Below are 11,348 nucleotides of genomic sequence, written 5' to 3' on the forward strand. Positions count from 1 at the left end.
CCTTTTCCTTTGGGACATACCTACAAGGCACATTCAATGTCTCATCATCATATGCATCTTGGGTTGCTTCGATTCTTCGCTCAATTCAGGTGAGGTTGTTGATTTTTCGCCGCAGAGTCTTGATTCCAAATCGTCACTAACTTCAATATGGGGAGATAATCCACCATCCCCAAAACCAGGCCCATCATCCCCAATATTAGCCGGCTCGTGACTAACTTCATTATGTCCGAGATGGCCCATCATCATATTGTACTCTATCTTGAACTTGTCGTTGTCCCCTTCTAGATTGATAGACAACGCCAGTGCAATGCGATCGTTGTCGTGCTAACTTAGCTTGATAGTCAACAAATAACTCAATTTGACGATTGAATAGCTGTTGCAAACATATCCCTCATATAGCATCGCAAAGTCGAACTCCCACAAAGTTATATCCATTACCCACTTGAATTGCATGTTTCCATGTCAAACTAATCATATACTCATTCACATTGATTCCAATACAATCACATATTCTGTTAACCAACTCATTGTATGGAACAAACTCATCTAATACAAGGTATGCATTTGTCACGGGTGGCTCATAAGACAAACCAATTCCTCCAATTTGTACTATTCTTCCATCCCAATATAAAAGGATACAAATAGATTCCGTGTCCATAATCTTGTAATACATACACAACTTTATCTCAAAATTTAAATAATTAAAAATAAACTATAGGGAACAAATCTTACAAATTAACAATTCAAAAGACACTACATACCAAATCTTAGTAGTTAATAACACACATTGAACATACAATTTATACCAACAACCTAAAATTTTAATTTTTAGCTACAAACCCTAAAATCACAATTTTCACCATAAACTATGAATATAATGCTAAATTAAGAAGAAAGCACGTAACTTACCTTGAGGGAGAAACAATTAGATGAATTTGGGCGATTTATGCAAGAATCGGACTGAAAAGGTAGCATTCTTGGAAGGGTGATAAGTCGTATTCGCCCGGAGTGGCACAAACAATCTTAATCGCTTTCTTAGTTTAAAGTTTACTTGTTTTCATCATTGGTTATTTGCAAACACTCATCGTTGTTGCACTTTTGAAGTACTTTGTTATTTTCCAACATTTGCATTATGAAGTTTTTATTTCGCATGTCACTTTGGTTCGAGTTTGCTTCATTCCCCTCTAGGAAAGTTAGATTTAGTCATTGCTTTCAATTTCTAAGTGTTTTCTTATCGAGTTGTTGATTCGAAGTTGTAGCTATGTTTAGACAAGTTTTCGTGCATGAGTTTCTTTTACGCGCCGTGATTACCACCTTGCATGTCAGTCAGAGAAGTAAAGTTGCGTTTTACCGTTTAATTTAAGTTTAAGCATTTTAATCGATGGATCTTGAGTTTGAATTTATGAATCGAAGTTTTAGTTATGGTGTCTGTGTTCATATGTTTTTTTCAATACTTGGTGAGGAAGAAAACGTCAAAATCAACTTTATTGGACCACTTTTACTTTTAAGTTACTTTTGCTTTTGTTCCCTACTTTTCAGATGTACTATCCAGACTGTCGAAAGCCCCCTGACCATGGGATATACCTTGTTGTCTAAATTTCCTCTTTAGTAATCGTCTACTTTCCATATGTCTCGAGACACCTTGTCCCTATTTTCACGAACACTCCCACATGTCCGTTATTTTCATGCCTACTAATCGGTAGAGTACCACATTTATTTCTGTCTAGGTAAAATCTCAACCCAAACGTGGTAGCTAACCAAAACACCCAGGAAAGTCACCGCTTTTCAAAACGTGTCCATCCTCGTGGGATTCGACCCTTACCTCCATTATACTAATCGGTAGAAGTGGATTGAGGAAACTTGTTTGAGGCCAGGGCCGGTTATCGTACCAACGACTCAGCTGGGTCGGGAATCTCTTCCGATCAGTTGGAAACACTCCAATTACATACGAAAACCCGAAAAGGAAAGGAAGCTCGGCCATCAAAGGGGTTCACTAGAAGAGGGGTTAAGAATCTCGTCTGTGTGTTTCGTTCGAATGCGATTGCCCCAATTTTATTCAAGTAGGACACACATTCTAAGAATGCGTATTTGAAATACGCATTCTAAGAATACGTGTTTAGTTTGACTTTTCTGATGATCGTTGCGAATTCACCTAAGTTACGCATTTCTAAGAATGCGTATATACGCATTCTTAGAATGCGCATGAAGAGAGGTTTTTGCACGTGAGTCGTGAGCACGTGTCCCTCCTTTCAACAAGATTTATAATTTTCCCACTAATGCAACAAATATTACTAAGTATAACCGGAAAGAGCGGGGTCGAACCACGGGGACTATGGACCTACCCGAGATCGATTCTATGACACAAGCGGAAAGGGTCGGTGCTGCCACGCATTCATTGAGTGGGTTAAAACTCTAATCTACTTGACCTGGCGGAATTAAACTGGACTCTATTTACCGACCTAGGGGATGGGAAAAGTACGGACACTTGCAACTTGTAAACTAGAGCTAAACCGACTAGAACAAGCGTAACAAAGGAACATGCTTAAACTTTCCCAAAATAGGCAGACAAAGATGCAAAAACAAGTGGGGACCATTTTTCCTAAACAGTGGGTAGCGTGAAAAGTTGTGAGAAGCAAAAAGCAAAAAAAGCAGATCGATTTTGTAACTAACTCCTACTTCATCTTCTCCAAACAACCAAGTAAAAACAGCATGGAACATAGCTTCAACACCATTGACGAAATAAAACAGAGCATGTTTCAAAAGCGAGACGTAAACACGAAATTCAAGCTAGAACTACCGGATCTGTACTGGTCAAGCAGAACGAAATGAACACAGATTACCTTAAATTCATCACCTAAACTATTGGGTCTCGAAATCGAGCACGTGAACAACTAAATCTCAACCTCTAAACTACTGAAATCATGTAAACAACATGGATCTAAACATCTAAGCCACCAATTATGAAAAACATCCAAGAAACATAAGTAAATAGCATCATCAACATGAAAATAAACACCAAAGCTTCATAAAACTGGAAATAAGTCGAGATCCAAAGGTGGAGTCGTCAATTCCTCCGATGAAACTCTGATTTAAGCCGAAAGCAACAAATTATCTAAACTTAACTAAGATAGCGGTGGCGTTAAGCGCCTATGAGAGCTTCCTACCTAAACTACGATAGCGTTAAGCGTGCCTCTTCATTGTGGAAAGCTTCTATTTATAGAGTGGCTTTAACTTCAACCTTAAGGCAACTTATTGTCGGTATTTGACCATTTTACCCTTGCAATAATTGAGGATCTTCATGTCAAGACGCCATTATGTCTCCTAAACCAGGTAGATGACTTTTTTCTCATGCTAGCTCCATCCCGTCATTCGTCTCCTTGACCAGGTAGATGACTTTTTCTCGCTTTTGCTCCATTTCTACTCTTGTCGTCAACTTCCTGATTCTCCTAGGTCCGAGCGATGACTTCAGGTATTTTACTCCAAAATCAGCTATTTTGCATCCGCCAGGTCAATTAGCACAAACTTCTGGGTCCAACAGATTTCTGCACACTTAAGCTCAAAATTTGTGCATTATCTCCCCCAAAAGCATATAATATCACTCATAACCAATGCATGAAACGAGCCTTATCAAACTCGTCACACTTAAATCATACTTATCCTCAAGTATAAAGATAAGAAAAAGGAATAAGCCAAGTTTCAATGCATGGTTTTCACTTCCGACTCTAAAGAAAAGAAACAAACACAAACTCCTAGACCTAGACGCAAAAGGACTTAGACAAAGAAAACGACACGTACACACATACGAAAACACATTGACACATAAATGCATAACCGGTTTATCTTCTAGCACCATCCCCACAAGATTAAGTCAATCCAAGAATCTACAGCCTCTCGAATCTTCCTTCTTCTTCTCCTACTTCATTTCAGCTTGCCCTCAAGCAAGTTTGATGAAGTGGAAAAAGTGTTTAGTGTAGAATAGACACAACCAAACAAAAACAACACAACTTCTCACACTTAGACCAGGCACTAGGCTAAGTGGGAGAAGACACATAAAACAAAACCAAGATAATATATATACAGTAAAATCAAAACAAAACATTCATAAACACAGAACACATATTCAAAACACATAGACTCACAAAACATACGCAAACCGTACAAACTTCTCCCACCGAGATGGGAAATATACTGATTCACTTGCGACTTGTAAACTGGAGTTAAACTAACTAGAACACCTGTAACTGAAGGAACATGTTTAAACTTTCCCAAAATAGCAGACAAAGATGCAAAAATAAGTGGGGACCATTTTTCCTAAACAAGTCATGTGCGTAAAAGCCGGAAAAAGCAAAAGCATGCAGCAGATTCAGACTGGATCTCTAACTACTTCCTACTTCATCTTCTTCATGTAATCAACTAAAAACGAGTAAAAATAGAGCATCAAACACCATTAACGAAATAAACTGATCATGCTTCAAAATGAGACGTAAATGCGAAATTAAGCTAGAACTACCTGATCTACGCTACCGGGTCAAGCGAAAGCGAATTGAACATAGATTACATTCCATACGTCACCTAAACTATCGGATCTCGAAATCAAGCACGTGAACAACTAAATCTCAACCTCTAAACTACGGGAAATCATATAAACAACATGGATCTAAACATCTAAGCTACCAATTGCGAAAAGCATCCAAGAAAAATAAGTAAATAACATCATCAACATGAAAATAAACACCAAAACTTCATAAAACTGGAAATGAGTCGAGATCCAATGACAAAGTTGTCAATTCTCCCGATGAAACTACGATTTAAGCCAAGAAAGCACTAAGCTATGAAATCAGAACTTAACTAAACTAAGATAGGGTGGCGTTAAGCGCCTATGAGAGCTTCCTACCTAAACTACGATATTGTGGAAAGCTTCTATTTATAGAGTGGCTTTAACTTCAACCCTAAGGCAACTTCTTGTCGGTATTTACATTTTACCCTTGCAATAATTGAGTATTTTCATGTCAGCACGCCATTCTCTGTCTCCTTGACCGGTAGATGACTTTTTCGCACTTCACTCCATTTCACCATTCGCTCCTTGACGTAGATGACTTTTTCTGCGCTTTTGCTCCATTTCTACTCTTGTCTAATTTCCCCTTTTCCCCTAGCCGAAGATTTTATTTACCCCAAAACCCTTTTTGCATCTTCATCAATTAGAAAAACTCCTGGCCCAAAACATTTGACATTTTGCTCAAAATTTGGCTTATTCCTCAAAAGTATAATATCACCCAAAGCAAGAGAAAAGCTTTATAAAATAAACACCTATAATAGAAAAAAAAAAAAACCCTATTGATGGGTTTTTTCCTAAGGGTATTTATAAAATTTTAGCCAGGAAGAACGGGATTGAAACCAACACCTTTTTTTCAAGGTGAAGCCCCAACAAAATTTGGGGGCCATTTTCATGGGGCAACCTTTCCCCGGGGGGAGGGACTGAATTTTGGGAAAAACATTGCGGGGCATTCAAATCTGGGGAAAAAGGGGAAAATTAGATGTTATTCCATGTTTGATCCATGGTTCTTTGGACCAAAGGGAAAATGTTATTCATAGGGGCAAATTCATAAAAGGTGAAGGAACAATCCATAATCATCTTCAAAGGGAAAATTTTGGGAAGAAAAAAACCAAAACAAAGGGAAGGGGGGAGAGCCATAGGGAAATTTTATTCCCCCCAGGGCAAAAGGCAACGTTTCTAATATCCCATGGGTTTCCCCCCACAAAATGGGGGAAAATTAAACGATAGCGCCCCAAAAACCAAACCAAGCAAGGGGAGGGTATATTCAAACAATCAAGAGGAATTTGGGGGATTTCATATTTTTGGGCTCACTTGTACGGAGGAATTTAGCTCTACCAAGAGGGATGTTTTTGGAAAAGGTTTGGGAAAAAAATGGAGGTGATGACGAGGGTTGGTTGGAGGAAAATCGGGGCCGCGAGCATAAATCATTAGGGGGATAAACAATCTTTGAGGGTATTTAAAAAACCCAATTCCCCGGGGGGGAAAAAAAGATTTTATTATCTTGCCAAACAAGGGGAAACAATGTTCAAAGGAGCTCTTTCAAAGGAAGAGCCTCGCCCTTCTTTAAAGGGTTTTTTGGCCCCGCATGGATAAACTTTTAAAAATTTCGGGAGAACATTGATACCCGGTTCGGCCGAGGAGGCCATCGGGTCCTGTAGTCAAATGATTTTTAGGGCCCTGTTTATCCCGGAACCCCGACCATTAGAGGGGGGTGGGTTGGGTTTTGGAGACATGCCTTTTTTTACTTTCCCGGGTAATTGCTAGATTGTTTTTTTTCCCCAAAAGATTTTGGGCCAAATTTTGGGTAATTTTTTTTTGATGATATATGGGACAAAACCCCCCCCCACCAAGGGTTTTTTTTAAAAAATAAAAATAAAAAAAAAAAAAAATTTTTGCAAATTTAAATTAAATTTAAAAACTAGTTGAGCCATTTTTGAAGAAGGGGGTGGGGTCAGTCCTAGATGGATATCACTAAATACCGGCATTGTAAATTGAGGGCAAAAAATTTTTTGGGTGATTGGAGAAGTGTAAACAGTATTCATACCATCGCTTTTTCATGCGTTCTTTGAGAAAGAATGGAAAAAATTCCAATAAAAGACGTATTATGCAAAAAGTTCAAAATCACCCAATTTTTTTCGGGTTGGGGTTTAGTTAGGGCAGTCCCGGGGAAAACGAAGGTTAAAGCCTTAATCAACTATACCAACAAAGACAATAGTACCTTTTGACTTTAGAACACTAACAACCCCCGTAGTCTAATTCTTCCAGAAGAGAAGATTTTTAAACATGCATGCTAAATAGGCACATTTATAATAATGCCAAAAAAAGAGGGGGATTATGCAGTCATGGTAGCCAGCCAACATTAATCTTAACCCATATATAACGCTTTGTATTGTTGGAGCAACCATGGAGAGAAGCCCCCACCCCTGTGTCCACATCTCGCTCTCTAGCTTTCCCCACTCGAACTCCACCCCCCCCGCCCTTCCGTCTTCAGCCCAAAGTACCACCTCTGCTCCACGTCCCGAAAAAGTGCCCCCCCGGCCCACCCCCCATGTCTTTCACAACATCCACCACATCTGCACATACCATAAATTCCAATTATTCTCTAATCTACGTCACCTAAAGGCAAAGTTATTATAGGTTAATTTACCTTCTTCTTCTTGGTAAATGTGTTTCCCCCGTGCCTGCTCTTCATCTCCACATCACCTGCACCAACACACACACACACATCAGTTTCCCTGACGAAAACTAAACACACACATACACACACAACAATATAAAAAAAGGCCAAACTCACATTCCCCCGGGGATGAAACGGATACAATTATCCAGTGAAGTCCCCTTTGCAGTTCGTTTGAAAGATGAGTTGAGCAAGCATCTCTTGATTGAAAGAAACAAAAAAATTCTCTTCCCCCAGTAGCTTTGCTGCTGGTTACTGGTACTGTTACTGTTATTGCCTAAACTCATCTCTATAGGCAAAGCCACACCCGCCGCCACGTTCCCCCTTTCCAGGGCTCGAGCCTTCAACGTCGCCACCCTCGCAGAGCCGGGGCAGCTGCGGTCAGGGTCGATATGTCTCTGTTGACCGCCGAGTTGATGACGGCGATCAGGCGGTCGCGTTCGGGCCCCCCTTGCCCGGCAGCCTCCACGCACTGGGGGCCACCAGGGTGGCGGCGGAGGGGCTCGGGTTGTCGCCGTCTGCTCGTCCTTGCCGCTGGGGGACAAAGGGGGGGCGCGGCCGCGATGGCGGGCAACGGGGGCGCGAGCACGCGTGGGCTGGGCTTTTGGGTTCTGGTTTCCTCTTTTTCTTTCCTACACTCCTTCAGCCACCTCCCAACTGTCTTTCCGCCCCGGGGGTTGGCGCCACCGGGCCGGCTCGGGGTGCCGGTGAACAGGGGTTGCAGGGTGTTGTTTGCTCGTAAATACTGAAGTTTTCATGTTTGAGCCATGATAAATTAATTGGTAGCATACTTAATTACGGGCTACCCGGGTTCAAAAAAATAGATCGGCCCCAAAGTATCAATCTAAATAGGGGCCCCAATCCAAAAACCATTTTTTCCCTTTTCTCTTATTTTTTTTTCCCGATTATCTTTAAAAATTAAAATTGCATTTATAATTTTGTCTTTTTTTGGGGGAGATAGTATATTATTTTTTCTAAACCTTAATAATGGAATTACATGATAAGCAAATAAATTAACCAAAATTTTTGGAATTATTGTTGAAAGTTTTTAAATTTTAAAAAGTAAAAATTTTGGGAAAAAAAAGAAAGAAAATTGTAGCGACTTTGGGTTTGTATTGAAGCAATTGGATCTTATGGTATATAGGAATTATGGTGAAATTTTGGTAAGAAATGTTGGCAATAAATTTCAGTTAGCTTATCATAAAAATTAAAAAAGGGTAGTGCAATACTGCCAAAATAGGGCAGTAGAAAAAAAACTCTTGTACAAATTTTTTTTGCCGGGGAAATCAATATGACCATTTATGCACTCAACCAGTTGTTTTTTACAGAACTTTGCGTTTTTTTTGGAAGGAATTAATGCAGAATTTCTTTTTTTTGTTTTCAGGAAAATTGATTCTTGATGTACGACTATTGATTTTTAAATTTTAAAGTACTAGTAGTGATGTATCTCCCCCTTATCCCCCTCTCCGCCCTTAAAAAATGAAAAAATTTTAAACATTTGCCCTTAAAAAAAAAAAGCTTTTCCAAAAAAAGGGAAAACGTTTTATCTCTTTTTTAATCTCTTTCTTTCCTCTTTTTTCCCTTTAAGCAATAATTACTTAAAATTTCGTGCCGATTCCCAAATGTTGCTTTTTGGGGACGGAGGGGGGGGGTATGTATTAAAATCAATAAAGATACAAAATTAATGATGAGGGCAATGAAATTTTGAGGGTCGTACCCTCTTTTCCTTAAAGGCAAAAACTTGTTTTTTAAAGGCGATCAAAAAAAAAAAGTTGTTTAGCATAAAAAGAGTGCCCACGGTGGGGGGGCCCCACCCCCGGCCCCGGAAATTTGGGCCCAAGCGCGACCCCACTCCCGGGCCCGCAGGTCCCGAGACGGGGGTGGACGAGGGCCGGGGCTCTGGGCCCGGGGCCCCAAAAACTCTTGGGCCCGCGACTCGGCCCCCCCTTTCCGGGCCCGGGCGCCTTGCCTCCGAATTTTTTTTTTTTTTAAATTTTAAAAATTATTTTTATAAATACTTTATTCCCCCTATTTTTCGTTGTATAATTTTACCCCCTCATAATAGACGAAAATTTGGAAAATTTTTTATAATTTTTTAAAAGGGTGCATTTTTTTAAGTATGCATTTTTTTGTTTGAAAATATAAATTTTATTCTAGTTATATTAAAATATAACAAAAATGTATGAAAAAATTTTAATTGTTAAAATAAAAAAAATAATTTTCCCGAAGGGGAACCCTTTTAATTTTCAAATTTAAAAGGGGGGCCAAGTTTGTTGGGGGTGTCCAAAAAATAGTATTTTGGGCGGCCCAAAGGGCCGATTGTGGACACTCTAAAAAAATTTCCCTAAATTAACTTTTTTTCTATTTAAGATTTTGATTAATTAAAGGTGATTGTGTTTTTTGAGAAAGTCAAAGGTTGAGTTTTGGGACGGCTAAATCATTTTTCAAGAAAAAAAAAGTAAAAATCCAAAGTGACAAAATCATTATACTCAATGTTTGTTCACTTTATGCAGACTATGTTGTGAAAGCTGTAAAATTATGGCCCTTTGTGTTCCAAAAAATAAACTTTTTCCCAAAACATTGACTAATCATTTATGTTTTCTTAGTTTGAACATGCTTTTAAAAATTTAAAACTAGGACTATTTTTTTGGGCGGAGGGGGGAGTATTTTCTGAAATGGGGTACCTTAAGACGTCCTCGTTTAAATCGGGGGGGAAACGGGGGCGACTCGGTTTCCTCGGTGAGACAATTGAGAGGCCCGCTTTCTATGTGAAAGCCTCCCCGATGTGAGTGGTGAAATCTCCTGCATTTTCATTTCAGTCAATTTGCTTAAAATAAATTAAAAAAAAAAAGGACAGATTTAATAATTTGTTGAATATAAAAAGGGCCTTTCAGATTGAGACATGATGCGGTCGAGGATGAGCTGAGAAGTGGCGGTGGAAGCAAAGGGGAAAAAATGGTGCCGGAGAGCTTAGCATTGTCGTCCTCTTCTTCTCCGGCGGGGTTTTCCGGGATGGCTACAGCTGTCTTGAAGAAGGACGATGGCTTTGGAGAGTTAAAGGGCGGAGGCGCTCCATGACAGCAAAGAAACTCCATGGGCCCTTTTGGGGCTTTCCGGCAGCGGAACCTTCCCCCCTTGTCCATTTTCGTATTGGTATTGTACATGATGTGAAAAAACAAGATGATTAATTGGCTTTGGTATTGGGAAATACCCACTACTTGCATGGGTATTTTTTTTATAGAGGACTACTACCTATATCCAAAAAAATAAAATAGTCTTGTTTGTAATCCCCCATTTTTTAATTAATTTTTTTTTAATTTATTCTAATCAAAATAAACTATAACAAAAAAAAAAAATTTTTTTATATCTTTTATTACCCCTCTTATTTTACTCATCATTACTAAAAAAAAGGCAAAAAAATTATGCCCAAAAGGTCATCTTCCTAACAAGAAAAGAGTATTAATTTTCCCTTTGTCTACAATAATGATTACTAAAATCCCGGGCAGGCCAAAATATCCCCCCATTCTCTCCCCGCCACGCCGCAACACAAAAAAAACCACCTACCACACCTTTTTAGTGCCCATAGGCAGCCGAAAAAATAATTCAAAATATACTTTTAAATTAAAATTACATTAAAATAAAATTTAAAATTTACAGACATATCAAAAAAATTCCATTCCTTTAAAAAAAAGTACAAAGTTTTAAAAAAAAAAAGTACAATTTTTTTTTTAAAAAAAAAAGGGCTTCCACACGAGCCCCCCCGCCTCTACCCTCATCGCGCCGCCGCCGCCCCCCCCGCGGCCCCCGCCGCCACCCGTGGTATCCAGCCCACGGGGAACCCGTAGCCGGCCCTCGCGATCTCAATAAACACGCATGCTCTCGGCATCTCTGAAGAAACATCTTCTCCGTGGGGGGGGGGTTCCACTCAAGACCATACATCCCATCCCCCATAGGCGCCGAAGGGAGATGACTCGAGTGGGGGGGGGGGACCCAAATTGGGGGGCCTGGGGGTCCGCCCCCAAACCCCGCCCTTTCCAACCGGGGGGGCGACCCTAAAGGGGTTGGGAAAACCCCCGCATCCGGAGGCGGATCTGGGCCCCGCCCGAGCGCGCTATA

The 11,348-nt window shown here is 40.0% G+C and overlaps 1 pseudogene; it reads right to left on the minus strand.

The window, feature by feature from the left end:
* Positions 1-33: 33 nt before the first annotated feature.
* On the minus strand, positions 34-10,375 carry LOC125197803 (annotated as a pseudogene).
* Positions 10,376-11,348: the final 973 nt, after the last annotated feature.

The sequence above is a fragment of the Salvia hispanica genome, chromosome 1 (genome assembly GCF_023119035.1).
Source record: "Salvia hispanica cultivar TCC Black 2014 chromosome 1, UniMelb_Shisp_WGS_1.0, whole genome shotgun sequence".
Classification (NCBI taxonomy): domain Eukaryota; kingdom Viridiplantae; phylum Streptophyta; class Magnoliopsida; order Lamiales; family Lamiaceae; genus Salvia; species Salvia hispanica.